The sequence below is a fragment of the Acyrthosiphon pisum genome, chromosome X (genome assembly GCF_005508785.2).
Source record: "Acyrthosiphon pisum isolate AL4f chromosome X, pea_aphid_22Mar2018_4r6ur, whole genome shotgun sequence".
Lineage (NCBI taxonomy): Eukaryota > Metazoa > Arthropoda > Insecta > Hemiptera > Aphididae > Acyrthosiphon > Acyrthosiphon pisum.
The window spans coordinates 55,032,334-55,052,624 of record NC_042493.1 but is presented as its reverse complement, the minus strand read 5'-3'; the positions used below and the strand labels follow the sequence as shown (position 1 = coordinate 55,052,624).

The following is a 20,291-nucleotide window of genomic DNA, read 5'->3' as shown; positions in this document are numbered from 1 at the left end:
AGCACTCTGCAGGTAGTTGTACTCAGCAGGCGGGAGGAAGTCATCTATAGAAGAAGGTATATTATGATATAATAACAATAATAATAAAAACATGTTAACGTATTCCCTCGTCCCGGTAGATTTGTTTAATAAATTGTTATTATTCTTTTCCTGATTTTAAAATATTAATTATGAGCATATATCTAATCCGCAAATATACCATAGGTACTGTAAATTAATTTCATGACTTCCAACGACAGAAGTACCTACCTACTTACTTTCTATTCGATTAGAATTTAGAATCCACGCGGTGGTTTCCCTTGTTGACCTCAACACGCGATATTATTGTGGAGTTTCACTTTGTTGGTAATTATTATTCATTGGACCGTTTAGCCTACATGCACAATGCAAATGAACGTTCATCCAGGTCAGTATAGTTCCGGCAGTGAATGTGTTTTAGGCGGTCGATGGTGACGACGACAACGACTACGACGACTACGATTCTTCTCCACCTCCACCGAACTCCTACTATACATTTTACTACTCGTTCTACTCATTCACACCACCACCTCTTAATGCTCGTCGTCTTTTCCCCCCTCCGGATCATCATGCCTCGACGTGTTTCGAAGGAATTATAATCATTTACGTCGATCGACATATCGCGTATAATATTATAGGTGTGACTTTGACTTTTTTGTATAATATATTATATTACTGTTATAGATACATTCATAAAGATTATAATTGACGTCCATCAGATTTGTAAAAATCGTTTTCCCTCCGGAATAATATTATTATGATGTCGTAAAGACGAGCGTAACCACTATAATTTATAATACAAGCGCATAAGAACAGCGTAGTGTGTCATACACTCATATTATACGGGCAAATATTAATTAATTCATCCAGGTTCGGCAGGTTCTGTCCGTTAGATATAATAATATACGATATAATATTGTGTTCGTCTGAAAACGAGTTTTTTTATTCAAAATTTTTCTACCGTAATATCGACGTATAATATATCGTGAAACCGGAAGTCTCGAAATTCTGGTTCAAGGGCTTCGGGACCAACGACCTAGACGTCGTGTTTCGGCCTACGGTCTGTTCCGCGGCGGTGGACGAACCGCCGCCGTAACGTATATGTAAACACGTATTATTATTTTATTTTATATCAACACTATAACAATTGTTATTAATTCGATTTCACCTTTAACACGCTCGTCGTCTATAAAGTTATAATTGTTATAAATAATAATAATAAGTATATTGTATATGTACCAACGTGTCCAATAATTCCAATACCTGCGGACACTTTAGGATACCTTACGGAAATATTATCATGAACATTCAACCATTTTTGTTCCCTTTAATTTGGAACAACTTTTACTTCCTACCGATGTAACTATATAATATTATAATATATGCGTTCAGTGTACTCTTTCGCGTATGTTTTGATCGCTGCACATTTCCTAGATTTATGACATTTCCGCCGTCAACGACACTGCTATTACCGAAACGTGACATAACGATTTGTACTCAGATGTATCGAATGTTGTACGGACATGTTTACCAAATATTCTAGACTTTGAACCTTAATGTTATACAAATTTTTTGAAGGTCCATGGTTTGAATTAAAATGTATAAAATTATTATTACAGGTAAAGACCAGAAAACTGTAATTATCATAGTAGAAATGTATAGTGAACATAGTTTCTCAATTGCGGATGTTCTATTATTTGGGAAAAAATAATTGGCCATTTTTAACAATAGAAGGTAAAATAAATTGTGTCCAAACCAATTCACGGTCTTACGATTATGAAATAATACAATAATTGACTTTAAAACCATAATTGCAACGTCTACTATAGTCTATAACAGTAAGATAGGTATTTTAATTTTTAAATCAATAATACATAATTTATTAGAAATATAATATTGTTAAACGAATGTCAAAGTATTAAGGTAATTTCCACAATACTTACGCATTAAGGTTAAATCGTATGTTCTAGTTCAACGTAAAACATTCCTAAACGTAACTATTTTAAGTAATTTTATTTATTTTAACCAGTACTTATTTGTTTTTATAAATAATTTCTAAAAATGAGTATTGACATACCTACCTATAGGTAGTAAAAAGGACTTCATTCGTACTATATTATTAAAATTACTTTCGTTTACCTACTTGTACTTCGTCTAAGTTTTTATTAATTTATAGTAGATTCCCACAATAATAATATCATATATTTCTCACTCTCTCGTTAGTTTTTACAACAGAATATTGTATTGTTTTACGTTTTTTTAATATCATACGTCATCTACCATTTATTTTAGAGGGAGACTATATTTATAATTTTTTATACACTTATGTTTGAACATATTTTGAAAACACAGTCGATTCCACTATTGTTCAACAAAATACGTTTAATTTCTATACCTATGGTAAAATATATTATGAAAAAATTATTTCAATATTTTCACTAGATTTCAAAAAATCATAAATTATTACAATTAGGTAAGTAGTTGATATCAGATATATTTAATGTATGTTAGCAAATATATTATTGCAGTTAACTACCTACCTAATAACGTTTAACCGGAGTACTGACATTCAATATGTGATAATTTATTTCACACTTATATCATATATTAATTATTAATAAGTATTGTGTTTATGTATAAATTATGTATTGTATATTAGTATATTAAGTATCAAATATCAATAAACAATAAAGCAGCATGTGATCAGGTTTGATATGATCCATACTGTGCAAGGACGCTTTCAATTAACTGATAAAATAAGGCATGGTACAAAAGTACACATCGTTAAAATATCGTTTATTTTTTAAATATTTATTATTTTAGGTAGTAATATTAAAAAGTGTGAAGTTATGAATTAGGTACCAGCTATGATTTATTCTATAGAAGTTAAAAATTAATATACACTTTTGTTGAAACTGTTGATACCATGGAAGCCGATGTAGTCGAATTGCAAATTTTAGATCAAATGATGCCTACCTACATTTTATATTTTTTTTACCAATATACCTAAAGAAAAAATAATATTGCCAATATTCTAAAAAAATAATGATCATCTGTAAATAAATTAAACCTCTTTTTAGTAAATAATTAATAAATTGAAAATGCGTTGCAGTTTTTAATTATATTATTCTTATTCTTTTCCACCTATTATTCTACGATACTGAATAGGTACGCGTGTATTAAGTAAAAAAAATTATTTCGTGGAATACGAATCAGTGTCAAAAATTACTGGTCAGTAAGTAAATCACAAAATAATAGAAGAATGGTGGGCAATATATAGGAACATGGCTATTATAAATGTATATAGAAAATTCAATAATATAATTGCCTACCAATTTTGGTAATTTGTCAAAAAATATAACACAATGACCTCAAAACGTAACAATCATTAAGTCATTAAAGTTGCATAAGCTTGATAGCTTATTCCTTATAAGTATTATGATAATACATTAGAATCCTAAAAATGTGTTTATAATTTATTTATGTATTGGCAATTACCTATATAAAATTATCATACTATAAATATGAATTTAATTAGATACCTATTATTTTTTTTTTATATTATTATCAAGCATTTAAAAACCTCATTAATTACATAATTTTAAGTCATAAACATTATACGTTTTTTTAGAAAAAAAACTCAAATAATATAAAACAAAAGTTCTAAAACTGGTGACAATCTTAAAATATAATTAAGAAAAACCGTTAATTTACATTTGTAACCAAATAACTAGATATTAATTTAAATAATTCAAATCATTTTTACAAATTCAAATATTTTATTAAGTTTTATTAAAATTTCAATCTCTCGCAATCTATCAGTTGCTACATTTGAGAAACATGAAATATGAATCCTGCAATAAGCATAATATAAATATAGGTATACTATTCACTTATTATGATTTCATAAATTGCATCCCTAGCCGGCTCCAATATGAGAGTTTAAGGGTTAAATTTTTAGTTGATTGGTATGAAATCGCATTTAAGTCATAAAACAATTTAACGCTCATAAACTATAAATATTATATGTAGATCAAATTACCATGATTTGTTGTCAAATTTTGTCACGTGTCGTGTACCAATAATCTCTCATAAACGATTAACTAAGGCTAAAACTAGTGACTCTATATGTTAGTAATCAATTTTACTCTATATTCTTCTTTACCGGTTTTCCTAATTCTTCGGTTAGCCAAAGAAATTTAAAGTAATTAAAACCTATAGGTAATTATCTACATATATTCTAAATTTGTAAATGCACAAGTTAAACACAATGTTTTACACAATTACTTTTAAATATATAACTCGTAATATTTGAAAAATAATTTAATTCGATATTATTTAACTTCTTTGATTATACACGAAATTCAGTTCAATATTACATTGAGAAATTGTAGTCTACTGAAATTTGTATGGTATGGTGAAGATGAATGATGACACATACGCCAATTTAATAATGGAAATATGTATTTCTTTTTGTACTGCACTGATTTCATTTCAAACGATTCTATTTCATTGTACACAGAAAAGGGAAAATCGTTTTCATATGTGACAAATTTAATTAGATACTTTCAAATTCGGGGCTAGTGTTGATATCACATAACAAGTAGTAACTCTAAAATTGCGTTAAAATATATTAATAAAAATTTATTTTTTATGTTTTTATGTTTATTATACAGTGTAAGTACATGATTGTGTGGCTTCAATGTTATCCGCGTTTTATTAATGTTTAATAACGTTTATTTTGTTAATTTTGTTTATTAATGTTTATTAACATGACCCGTTTTCATTACTGCTGAGTTTTTATTAACCGGTTTCACAATTATTTGATTGTACAAAAAAATTTCGTAATATATTGTGGATCTTTTAAACAGGAAAAATATAAATAATAATAATAATAAAAACGATTCACCTAATTTAATGAAATATTGAAATATCATGAAATAAAAAGAAAGAAAATTTATAGTAATAATGAAAAATAAGGCCGCAAAACGTATAAGATAGATAATAAGATAGTTAATAAGATAGGTATATATTATGACTTAGACACGTTGGTTAATGTTAAAATAAGTATGTTATTGAAGGGTTGTATCCCTACATAATATTATGTTATCCTTTCCCCATCGGGGTCCCTTAAATAACTAAATATAGATTATAATATAATACCTACCAACACATTATTTGTATTGTTGTATAAAAAAATCGTAAATCACAAACATCAACCGACTATTATCTACGTCGTACGACATGAACTAGGGAATTTATACGACATAATCATTAGCCATTCCAAGAGTACTTACATAAAATTGTATATTATTAAATCAATTAGCGAAAGGTTTTATTTTATTAGCAGTTATTACCTTAAGGTACGTATAATCATTATGTAAAAATGCGTAATAATTCGTGGGATTGTATTAGAGAGAGAGATAGATGCAAAATTCATCGAATGAAAAAATGCCAGACGAGTACAACATTAAGAACCATTTTTACGAATCAAAATATTTTTTAAAAAAAACTTTTTATGTTATTTAAATACTAATGACTAATCTCAACGCTATTTTTATGTATAAATCATAATGACATAATATTATGTAAAGCCGAAAATTGCATACCTATAAAGAATCTAATATGGAGTACCTAATAATATTTTTTCTTCAAAATATGTTTTTTTTATCAACATTTTTGTAAAATTAGATCCTCCAATTGAAATTTTTAATAGTAGATAGATTTGGATAAATTTAAAGAAATAAATTAACAAATTTCTTAAAAATAAAACTAGGAAATAAATTATCAGCGAGGTATGCAAAATGTATAATATATTATAGAATATGTCTATATCAATGTATTAATCTTATATCTATGCTTATTTCTAAATAAATTTACTTAATGCATCCAAGGAATTTTTACTGTATATAATCTGTGGTCTATAGTAATAACCCTAAAAATAAACTGATCTATTTAGTTATTTTCACTACAAACAGTTATACAATTTCAAATTGTATGTTTATTGTAATATTTTTTTTAATTTGAGCAGCAAGGATTCCGAATTTTAACGTATCACTTTAATGACAGGGACAATAAGTAATATAGTGTTTTTAATTTGATAAGTTTATGAAATTCAAAAATTCTATTCGTAAGTAGGTATAAGAAGAACTTGTCTGGCATTTAAAAAAATAATAACTGTGCAAAATAAAATAAGATTGTCATTATACTGACTGTACGCCTACCTATACCCTACATAAATGATATATTACTTATTATAAATTTAGGGAACCTTCTGCAAATAACTGTAATCATTTTTGTATCATCTAATGATAATTTGATGCCTTATGAGCTATGATATTAATTTGATATTATTATAGCTTTGTGAGTTGCAATGATGTTAGTCGAATTTAAGTGGTTTTATTATTATTATTATTATTTTTTTTTTTTTTTCATGACTATATAACCTTTCAGGTGAGTACCCGAGCACACATATTTCCCATATTGTCTATTATTATTATCAAGTTAAAACCATATCAACTGAAGAGAAAATAGAAAGGTAACATCACAATCATAAAATCATAAATGTTTCCGGCCATCGTAAAACGCGTAACCTACTTCAAAACGTACAATGATATATTATACATAAATAAAAATAAAAAAATTCAATATTCCATTATGTTTTCAATCTTGAAAACGCACAGGTATACGAAGAATAGGAAAATTAGTAATTTTATTTTTATTAATCGAACGGGTTTTCGAGAATAAACCGTAACCGATTGACAACGAGTAAATACATCGCGAGGTGTATGTGTGTATTATATATATTATACATAAGTGTGTGTATAAAATATTATGTATAGGCATACATAGATGTACATTATAATAATGTTCACATGGAATGAAAACCGTGAAAGTAAGAAATAAAGTAGGTATAATATTATCAGATGCACATATTATTCATAATTTATGATTTTTTTCTTCTCGAAAATACGAACGTATTGGTCGACATCGGCAAATGCACACATGTCTGCGGTTTAACTAATATATAATATATATATATGTATGATAAATGTATTACTGTATCCGTGTATATATTATTATTTTTATTATTATTATTATTATGTATTATAGATATGGTTTTTAAATGAGCGAAAGTGAAACAGATCAAGAGTAAAAAAAAAGAAAAGAAAAAGATATAACAATCATTCATATAAACCGCATTTTAAGACATTGTGATTTTTGATAGATTGTTCGTAACAATGTTATGACTTTTTGGCGGTTTTGTTTTCAATAGGCACGCAATTATCCGCATTGTACATATTATTATTATACCAACTTGACCGATGATAATATAGTACGCATTTTTTCGTTATTGTCATTATAAAACCAGCTTGGTAATTTTTTCTTCGATTTTTTTTTCGTTTGCTACCAGCAGACAGCAGTACAGTTTTATATGTGACTGAATAAATTATATCGACGATGGCATCGAAATAATAATAATAATTAGACACAACGGTTTTGATGGAATTGGAAAGACAATACCGATCAATTTATCACGGTGCGTTACTCGCTTTTACTTTACCCGCGTACGATTTCCAACATTCACAATAATTAAAAGAAAAATCAATTCCGACATTATATTACATTATTAATAATAGAGATTTCCGTTAAATTTGTGACGCGCGTGTGTTTATGCACGGGTTTACGTGGATTTGCGTCGTACGATTTCATGAAATAGAAATAAAGGATAATATTTTTTATTACAACTATTTTTATAGATATATGTACTCTTATGTACACATCAACAGACAGCTGACAAATTTCTATTTAAGAACGAATTTTATAAATTTGAAAATTTCTCGGACCCGGTTTATATTCTCTTATACGAATTCGATTATATATCAATTTAATTTAATATTAACTATATATCATGTATGAACACTATAAACAAACTGTATATAGTAAGAATCCGGTACGTACATTTGCTATGTTACGCGTGTGTGAGACAGACAACACAAATATGAGAATAATTAGGAATTATATATGGTTTTATAAAATATTATAATAAACGTAAAATTACTGAACTTTAAATATTGAATTCCATAATTTTGCATATTATATAACCTTGGACTTGAATTTGAGTTTTTATATCACTATATGGTTCAAGAATCCAAAAATAGTTTACAATTTCAAAAGTCGTATTCATTCGATTACTAACAGCATTCTAACTTGTTATCGAACAATAAAAATACGATTTTTGCACAGTAATAATACTGTTTTATACAAAGGTAATTTAATTTATAATATTATGCGTTTTCTCTTTATTCAATAAAACAACTATTATATCTTCTATATTTACATGATTAATACACAAGTTCTTATTCAAACACAATATGCTTAAGCAGCTAAGCTAATTAATAATTATTTTCAAATTCATGATCTATACCTACTTATATTACTTTTGTTGTTTGTGTTATTATTAAATTAAATTAAAAAGAACAATAATGAACCACGTATTTGTAAATTAATAACTACTAAATGACGATCAATACTTGAATTCATATTATATTCCTACAATGCAATTTAATATTCGTTATATGAATACGATCGAGATCTATAAACAGTAGAACAATAGATTTGTGCTAATAAAATCAGGCATCATAATATTCGATGACTATTTACAAAATATATAGCACGTAGGTACGCAGGTAATACAATAAAACGTTGGAAGATATTACTCGTTAACTAGTAAAGAACAGATTACCAGTTAGATTTCTTAAAATGTTTCGACAATTGTAATTATCACTATGCGCCTAGGTTTCGTTTAGATCATACACTAACAACAGACAACGCATTGTTCACACTGTTCACTGTTGTACCTATCTATAATATAATTAAAGCATTTAAATCGTTTACTATACTCTTTGTACATTAAACACTGACAAGTCGGTAAAGACTAAAAGACTTGAACCTATAATGGTATTTGGAAGTTAATTAAAATAAATACAATAGGTATCATAACTTCTTCTTTAATTTTATTATTATTGTATGCCTACCTGCTATTTACTACTGTGTGCATGCCATCTCTATTACTACACCAACTTAACCAATATTAGGTATACCTACATCAATAATTAAATCATTTTGTAACCGTGATAATTTGATTGAAAGTAACAAAAATACGCTTAAGTACCTACCTATATTAATTAATGTAGATTGTAGATAATACGCTTTACAATTTAAAAAAAAATTGAATCGTTTATAAATAATGTGCATTAAGAGAATATTGTCTAATTATGTGATCTGCATTTGTTTGCTCCGCCTCTGGTGTAGCGGTGTGTACAATGTTTATCACTATTATTAATATCGTTTTGGTTGATTTGTTTATTACTGTAATTTCTCTTTTATATCCAGAACGTTTAGTATTGCAACCTGCAGTTCTATTCGTTTTCCCCAGATTTTACAAAAAAAAAAAAAAAAATAAGAAAAATAATGTTTTGTATTAGATGAACCGACAATGTATAATATTATGGGTATAACCATTTTCACTTGTGTTATAATATTATTAATCGCACCGCATCTATCATCTCTCTGTACCACACCACTCGCACAACACTCGAGCAGTATTATGTTATAGATACCTACACCATACATGCTCTACTGCATTGCTACAATACCCATCACATATGAGCCATACAGTCAATCATTGTAATACCGGTTTGCCCGGCATATGTATCTCGTGCTCGCGGTAATTAATCATAATAATAGGTAATGCTAACTGTACTCCGTTATAATATCAAAATATATCTGCAAAGAAACACACGTGCACACGTGTATAGGTACTCATAATTGCAGTTTGAGTGTTTTTTTTTTCGACGATTTGTCGAAAGTTCAGTCAACTCGACTGTCACACGTTTATCTGTATATGATGGCAATATAATAATATATAAGCAAGTAACATATTAATAACATATACGAAAAAAATCCAAATCGTTCTTTACACAAACATGATTATTACGAATCGGTATTTTTTTCCTCGTTGAGATTTCTCAGAATACACGTATATTATAATATATACAATACTACCATGTAAATAAAATATTTTACCTAATTTTAAAAAACTTTATCTGTGCAACAACCATAGATATCATACTTATTATAAGTACCTATGTACTTTTACGTTATGTACCTAAAATATGCATATTATAATATTATATAACCTATATTGAGTATCTGATTTAAATCATATCGGATACCTATCAGATTACTTAGCTGTGTATAATCATAATTTATAACGAAGAATTTAACTATGATATATTATAGTCGTGCCCGTACAGTTTTGTGCGGGGAATTGAACGCAGGTATATAATGTTTCAATAATAAATGATGCGTGCGCTTAGTAAACATAATAAAAACACTATCGCCCGGCACGCGCCACGTGAAGAAATAACGATATAAAAATAATAATAATAATGTCACATCCATAAATCCGTGCCGTTCTTCGACCCCGCAATACACCTACTGTTGTGCGTACTATATTATTATAATATTAGAATTGTAGGTAGATGACGTACTATACATGGGAACCTTGGAAAGTTTGTTTGAAATATGAAGTTCATGAACTCGTTTGTTTTCTCTGAATGAACTATTATAAACAGTACCCAGACAACAATAAGGAATAAGTGTTAAAATGTTGACACATTTAATTATCATACATTTTAATTACCTTTAAAAATAACTAATTTTGATTTCTTACTTTTTATTATTCATCAACCATTTTAACTAGTCATTTTGCAATCAATTAATTTTTCTAATCCTATATTTATATTTAAGCTGATGTTAAAGAATCAAATCAAATTCCCCATATAAACTTCAAGTTCGTCAAAATTGTAACAATATAATTTTCTTACATAATTTATTTTTATTTTGGATGAGATTGAATAGGTATAGGTACCTACATCAGAACTTTGCGTTCATTTCGAGGACTGAGTCTCCAACGAAAACGTAATATACAATGATATTGTGAGTTTTAGTTTTGATCGAACCGTTTTTTCAATACGAGAAAATCGTAATTAGGACGTTCCTGCAGGTCGCATCGTATTGTATAACAAACAAAACCGCCGTTAACGTTTCTATTTTCCCAGCGAAGACGTCGACCAACGCTGATAGATATAATACAATGACAGAAATACGCGTAAGTAATATGTTTGGAGCCCGACTACCCGACCTATCCATTCATAATATATGATTTTCTGGTGTCAGAAAAAAATGAAACGGGATCCACCGATAGTCGTGTCACTCGTCAGAACGGATCAAGGACCGAATGGGTGACTAGTTGGTGAGAAACCGAGAACGCACGTGAAGACGACGGTAAATGACAGGATGATGACCATATACACTATATTGGCACAATTAGGTAACTTATAGTCCACCAAAACAAAGGATTAGCACGCCTTCCCCCCCTACAACAAATTTCTTTGCCGTTCTAAAAGTTTACTAGAGAATTGTTTTAAATATACAATATTTTATTATTTCACTGCTGGCATCAACTTTTTATCAAGACAACTACAGTCTACAGCTCCTAGAAAGTATTGTCGTATTGACCTAAGATTCGTCTAGTATGACGTACTACAACACATTTACACAATATGTTTACACGCATAGATAATTAGTTTCCAAACGGTGCACGGAACTGACAAAGTTTACCAGTGTCCATCGCCTTTATCATGGTCGTCATCGCCGTCGTCGTTGTCGTCCATCACACACGCACATGATAATAATGCCGCGAGAACTACGCGTATTATACCCACACGCACAAACAATCACAGACGCTCACACGCATGCACATAAACGGGTAACGTCGACCGCAGAGTCACATAAATACATTTTCTGATATATAGGACACTGTGTATATAACATATTAATATTATAATGATTGTAATGATAATAATCATGACATGTCGTTTGAATGTTTTAATTTTTTTTCATACGTACTCGCAGACATGTACATAAGTATATAATATACTGTAGTTAAGGCGGTATCTAAGTCACTCGGTTAACATAAGGAAGGGACCCATATACATGATTATGTATATCACCACACGCTGGATACATTATACGCATATATACATTTAGCATCAATCGTTGGATCGTCGGATACCGGGATATGGCGTTATCTGATTAGAAATGAATATACAAAATAAAAGACGTGGGCGATACCACCTTATTCGCACCTTCCACGCAGACTCCTCTTAAATGTATGATATGTATGTATAACTATAGCATACCTATATTATATGTCTAACGGCATCGCGAATATCCATCTTGGATCCTTTCACGTAGCTGTCTTCCGATTTTGTCGAATATGCGTCCTACGACGCTCAACCTACCTCCTCCCCCATCCAGCCACCCACCCACACATTAGATGTAGAACTATCTTTGATAACAATTCGAAACTATATATTATTATTATCGTTAAATACTGCAGGATACTGCCGGATAATGGGTACCTAGGTTAAAAGAGTTATTATTTTATATATTTCCTTGAAATATTCCTGCAGTACCTACATTGCAATAATATAATAATATAAAAAATGTTGCATTAATATTTTGATGGGCCTATCATTTTCAAAAGCAAATGTTATTAAATATATTAACAATAATTACCAAATTCAAACAACGTATATTTTTAACAATGATGTCATCATATATAACTAACACGGCACAGTTATTAGTATGTACTGTTATTTCTTAATTTAAGGTAGGTATGGGCTGTATAGGTATAACCTACCTATATAAAACATATATCATATCGAATTCCGTATGTGGGACTATAAGAAGAAGAAACATAAAATTGGTCTCATTCGATTTCCCTTTACAAATGAATATTTACTGTCTTTCAAAACGTAAATATTTATAAAAAAAAGATTCATATAAAATTCTCGATTTTCTTTTTACAATTACAGTTATTACTTGAAAAGTTATAAAATGAAAGGCCCAGCGATAAAAATATGTTTTGAATGAGTAATGACACCCATTGAAATATTAAAAAGGATATAAGATACCTAAACGTTTATCGAAGAATATAAGAACAATTTAGACGTATTTGTTATGTTAAACGATTCGAAGAAAACATTTCTACTATTACAATTTAAGGATAATATTTTTAGTTTTCAATTATCTCACTATCTATTATCTAAATTCTTCAACTACCTATCTGTTAAATATATTTGTGTATGAAGCATAGATAACTTAAGATGACGATAGTAAACTAAGGTATAATTTACTTAACGAAATCACTAATCAAGATTTTAGAAAATATAGTTAAATATTTAATGTTTAAACATTTAAATAAGAAAAATAAAGAATGTACATACACGAAAACATGATTTATTGTATTTAGAATATTTTTATGGTATTCAAAAATCATATTATCCTAGTAAATTAGGTACCTATTACATTTTTTTTAACAATGCTCATTTGAAATTCATCATTTTTTAATGAGTCTATTATTATCAAACATATTTAACTACTGAATATTAAACAAAATATTTTATTGGCAAAAGGCCTTCATAAGTATTCCAATTTTTACGGTATATATACCAATGTGATTTCATTGAAAATATGAATAGAAGAAAAATGTATGTACAGTTATTATTATTTTGGCGTATCAATGGCTAGACCTAAAGATTCTTGTATAGGACGGACGTAAATTATTATTATACAATTGAACTATATAGATTTCAATTTATTTCTTCAGCCACTGTCTACGAATAACGATTTTATGTTTGAAATAATCGGCTAAAATATTTATATTCAAAAAATATAAAAATATATTTAAAAAAAATTACCTACGTCTACCTGTTAGATATTAAGTATATGTAACTATTCTATTAGTTATATTTATTACATATTACTGTTAATATCCTAATTTTTTAAATAATACACTTCATTTTTTACTAGAAAAATGTATGAAGATTGAAAAGTGATAACTTGTAGATATATCAGACTCAATACTATTATTTATTATATACCTATCATGACCAAGCTGTTGACAATTTTAATTATATCTTATTAATCGTAATTTAAGAATATTTTTTTCTATGGATGTATGAAACATAAAACTATATATTATATTACATTTGTATTTAAAATAATAATTAACTTGAAAATAAATATGCAGTTAATTATTTAATATTATTTAGCAGATAAAGATAATTTTTTTAGTAGGTACTTACCACCTACCTTTACCATTTACAATATTGATATAATTGAAATATAATTTGTAAAATATAATAAAAAACCAAAAATAATTCTAAATTCTAAACAGGTATAAATTAAATAATTTTAAATGTATATTTTTGAAAATAAAGACCCTATTAAAATATATAAGTCATCTTACAATTTGAGAAATATAAATTAGAAGTGTAATTGAAAAAGAACCTTTCCGCCAAAATTAAAAAAGTAGGGCAATATTAATTATATAATGGTAGGTGGTGCTAGTATCAAACTTCTCGCATAGTAATAATATCTTACAAAAATTATTTCAGCTGTTCTAAGTTTTTTAGTTTAAATTTTTATCTATATTATACAGTGCAATTATTATAAATTAAAGTGCGATTTTAATGTGGTATTCGTGTACCCTATAATTGTACCTATAATTTAAAATAAAATAGCTGAGTGGTTATATTCTAGTTAATAGTTTAGTTAGTATTTTGAACATTGATTTTTCGTCAAACAATAGAACATTGCCAACAGTAAAATTACGATTATTGTATTAAGTATACGTACCTATATAATATAAAACATTACCAACTCATGCGTTTAATTTAAGCTTTTAACATTTAAATTAATATTAGGTATTTATACCTATAGACGATTGAAATATGATAATTGTGGACTGTGGTAGACACCTACCAACTAAGTTTAACGATGTTGGGTTTTGGGTATTTAGGTATCATATCTAAAAAAAAATATTTAGGACATTTGTATTAATATATTTCATTAAATATTACAGGTGGGAAAATTACGTTAACATTATATTGTAGGTACCTACTAAGTAGATAATACTACTACAACATTGTGAATTAGTAACATACAAAACGATATTTGCTCTGAATTTAAAAAAAAAACTATAATATTTTAAAAAAATGATTTGAATTAAATACTTCTTTATACCTAAAGAAACTATTTTTTTCAAATAATGTATTATACTCCTATTCAAAATTACAAATGTGTCAATATATTTTCTATTATAATTTATAACTGTAGTAATTTTATTTGGATTCGTATTAAGTTGTAATCAAATTGTTGACTGTTGAGTAACTTATGAAACGAATATAATATTTTCCCGCAATAATTAATATATTATATTACTTTTACGGTAGCCTCATGCTGCATGATCCATTATACATTATGGATTTTATTTTGTCAAATAATACGATTTAATCGATTATCAATATGTTTGATTTCATTGTTAAACTTTTAATAAACAATAATTGACTTTTTGGTCCAACAACTAGATACAAAAAAGTATAAGTGCATTGTTGAGCAGCAATCAATTTACTAATGTTAAATATTATATCACTAACAGAAATGATGAGATGACGTTATGCAGTGCGATTCACATTTTTTTCATTAACATTATCATGTTATACTATAATAATATATTTTATTGTAGGTACCCTGCACACGTCTAGTTACCATTTAGCGTGACGCTCCAATCTCGTACTGTCGCGACAGCACTGAGACGGAAGAAGAATATTTAAAAATACAAATTCTATTTATATTATACAAAAAAATTAAATAAATAAAAAATAATAAGTAGGTGTAATAAATGTTTTGTTTTAAATTTTTTTTTTGATTTTGGTTTCTTACCAGTCACCGTGCTCCAATTTGTATGCGATCGGAAGGAATCGACTGCACGAGGATCCGCGATCTAATTGCAGTGCGTCGGGTGATCTTACGTGATTTTATTCATGTTTTCCCGTCGTTCACAGACGATTTTCTTTTGTTTCCGAGCGACGATGCGGGGCGGTTCGCTCCAACTGTCACCACTGTAGTAGTTTCAGGTAGCCGATCAATCGGCGTGGATCTGTCGGCGGTGGAAAGGGTGGGCCGGCCGGTAGGGAAAAACTTTGGGTAAACAAATTGAAAAGAATAAAATTTATTCAAAATTAATCGACTCGACGACGGAGGTCCAGAGTCAACCGAAACGCAAGATTCGAAAAATCGGCGGACAACTCGCGCTCTCGGTGTATTTTAGACGTAATATTGTATCAGTTATATTATATTATTATTATTGTTTACACGTCCGGAGCGGAACGGAGCGGAGCGCGGATCGTACAGCGACCGGCCGGCTAGTGACGAGAGAATAAAAATCCCGTCGACGGGCGATGACGATTTTTCCGGGGGGAGGGGCCGACCACCGTGATATTATATTATCGGGTATTGAGGCAGTAGGGCGGGCGGTTTACGAGGCACGCGTATAACATGTATATAATATTATTATTTTTATATTATTATTATATATGCCTTGAACTCTCCGAAATGGGAAACCTTGAACTGAACCGCGCCGCCGAGTGTAACCGGTCTGCGCGCGCGATTGCCCTACTGACTCAGTCCGACGAAATCCGAACGGAATGCACGACGCGGCGGCGGCTGCGGTCCGTCGCGCCGCCGCGGGGAGGGGGACCCGTGCCCGGTGGTGGGGGTACCGGTCGGCGTGCGGAAGAATTTTTTTCGCTCGATCGGTCGGACGGAGGATGACTGTGGCGGCGTTTTCTCCAGCTCGCGCACGCGTAAAGTAATATTATTATTATTTATAATATACTTATTGATACGACTTATAGATATCGACTAGGAAAGTGTGTTTCGAAAATGGTCTTCATTTTATTTTCCCGCCGATGTGTATTACGCCAGAGACATAGGTATATTATGTCTATATAGGTATCACAATATAGAGACCGGAATTGTAATATGCAAATTTGACTACGTGCGTAATTATACACATATCGAATGTAAGCAAGATCACGAAATGTTGGCGTTTACATAGGTAGGATTAGTCATGCGTATTATATACTCCAACTGCGGTGTATAATTTAGAGTTGATTCATCACTTCGGGATGAATTTCTAATTATGCACGACACAAACTCGATATTGATTATCCATATTCCTTGTATGCGTTTATATTATCTATATTTATAATAGTTGTGGACCCTAAATTCTCTAAAATTAGTAAAAAAAAAGTGCACTAAAAATTACTTTCGACTACATAACACTATTCAAATATTACATAGCGGTTTTTTATTATTTTTACTTCATTACAGATTATATACGTAGGTACATATTATTTTAATATTTAAGGAAGTTTAAAAATTTTAAGATTAAAAAAAATATGACGAAATAACTGGAAATTTACAGTAATATATAGGCGATGGATTTTATCGGAAAACAATATGATTCTTGGAGCTATATTATTCATTCTTGACACACAACAATTTAAAACTATAATTATGTTAAATTTTCTTTAATTCTAACTATTTTGTATACATGTGAAACTATGAATATTGCATTTTGACTAGTAAAATTCCTTGAGATAGAATTTGACTTATTTAATTTACACTAAAAACTTGATAAATATGCCCTACAAATTAATAAAATGACCTAAAAAAAGCAAAATAAAAGTTTCACTTTCAGAGTATTTGTTACATGAATCGAATTATATACTTGGAATTGCATTGTTCTAGAAATCTAGAACATCCAAAAAAATGTACTTTGCATTGAAATCCGGATTACTCCGAAAACTGCTTATTGTAAAAAAAATATAAGTTGTCATTTCTATACATCTGAGTTTTAATATACCAATACAGAAGAGTGGTATGGGTGCTGGTTATTCGGTATTCCACCATTCAGGGAAATAATATATATATTATATATAATAGTATATAATATATATAATATTATTACTTATGAAACATTTAATTAATTTAGCCGTTGATTTTAATGATAATAATTTATAAGTTTCTGTTATAAGATAAACAAAGTTTTGCTTTAGTGAAATATTTGTTATACTTATAACAAACATTCTGTTTGGGCCCTTAAAATTCACTATACCATAATATAGTGTGTATGTATATAAAATAGGACATACCTAAATTGGCTAGTGACCATACTAAATGTTAGCGAGGGTCTGTAATCGGAATGACGGCCAAACGAGGCGATTATCAATCTAACTTCCGTGGTTACCATGATAGTATGATACTATGCTTAAATATCTCACCTCAGCTTCTTATAATTTAGTATTGCAATCATAAAGCATACAGCTGATGTCCTATCCATTCTCTTAAGATATATGTACACTACAACCAGTTTCTACTTTGTAATATAAATACGGACGTGGTGTCTAGGACGTCTGTAAATTTTATCGTACTGCGTACAGATACTGCAGTGATTTTAAATTATTATTATAATCCTATATACAATATACGTTGTAAATAGATGTATAATAGACATATTGTACATTTTCATCTATAAAAATATGGTATGCGGATCCAACTATAAAACAATTTGCATCATGTATAGGTTTATAATTTATGTATTATATACTACATGGTAAACCCATAATAATATATTGGTGTGAGAAAAATAATACAAATTTAAATGGATATTGGATGGGATGGCTTACAAAATATATTAAAATACCATCGTATATAGGTATCTCCTAGTGGTGAAAATAAATTAGTTTAAAATTGTGTATCAACAACCCAAAATCTTATGTTTGCTACGGGAATTTTGTCGGCAAGTCATAGTGATTGGACCTTGTAGTACTCGTGTAGATTTCTTTTCTGGTTGGATTTCGGGTTCTAGCTAGTTTATTATATTAGTAACTCATACTGTTTTTAGCTAAGGCGATCTCTGAATTCGATCGCCCTGTATATGAACACGCGGGACAAACACACTTGCACACCCATTAAAAACAAACACAAACTCCATAACGGGAACTACCTGTTTGATTACAGATACCTATACTATATTTAACGACTGTTTTAATGTGTTGACTATTCGGTAGGCATTTACTATATATAGTACGGGTGGAGCACGACCGACTAAATAAATACACTTTACATTTCCTAGCATTAACCAAATGGATATTGAGGTAGGAGATATAGCATGGGTTTGAAGTTTATTTATTAAAAATATTTTTTTTTAAATTTATTTGTTATATATTATTATTAATTATTATTATGATTTTTATTTCTTAAAATTTATTTTTTATTTTTTACATTCATATTTTATTATATGTAACATTTTATATATTGCAAGTTGCGACAGTGATTATAAGCCGTACCGACTATTTGCTTGAAATCATAAAATGCCCCAATAATCAATATGAAAAAACCAGGATATAGTTACTCTGTTGTATAGTAACTAGGTTTCAAGTGTACCTCGTCATTGAGTAGGTAGGTTACTATTAGGTTATTTAGAATAAATTGTATATGAAAAGTGAATTTGATTTCTAAGGATATTTTATAATTCATTTATATAAATATATGTATTTTATATAAGTAATATTATGATAATTGGAAAATTGAAGAACTAATTTTTTACAAAATCATCACATTTTATATTTAAAACATATAACCAATAACTAATAAGTACATTCATCGCTCAGTTCAGAATCTAAATTTAATTTTGAATATCAATAATTTATCTGAAAAGTTTTTTCCGTGACAACATTTTAACTGTCCTGAAAAATATTCCAATATTTTTTTATTTATCATTATTCCAATATGATTCCCACTATAGGAAATACTTCATAGGTATTTAAAAAAATCGTAAGTTAAATTTATATTCAACGAATACGGAATAGGCAGTGTCGGCCTGGGATCTAAAGGGCCCGGGAGGCAAATTATTATTCAAAGAGCCTCTCAAAAATGCCAAATCTCAAAAAAATTATTTTAAAACATTGTATAGATATTTATCACATAATATGGATTGATATATATATATAGTATATATAGTAATATAAAATCGATCAAACATCACAGACCACAGTACGTATTTCAACATAATAATAGGTTCCGAAATTATCATATAATTTTATTATTACCACGGATTAAGATATTATAATTTTAGTATCATTAAAATAATACAATTATATTATATTATTATTATAAAATTATTTAATAGATCCCAATGAAACGCATACCACTGGGATATATATAGTAGATAAATGTTGGTTAATCATTTCATTGATTTCTTGAAAAATACGGGTCGGGTCCTCGGGGGC

At 28.8% G+C, this 20,291-nt stretch overlaps 1 protein-coding gene across 1 annotated transcript in view; it reads right to left on the bottom strand.

The window, feature by feature from the left end:
* The window catches only part of LOC100164176 (serine protease lint), a 59,695-nt gene extending 43,103 nt beyond the window's left edge, over window positions 1–16,592 (bottom strand). Inside the window, exon 1 of the mRNA XM_001944295.5 lies at window positions 15,877–16,592. The gene's annotated coding sequence lies outside the window, so the exon portion shown is untranslated. The remainder of the gene's footprint in view (window positions 1–15,876) is intronic.
* Window positions 16,593–20,291: the final 3,699 nt, after the last annotated feature.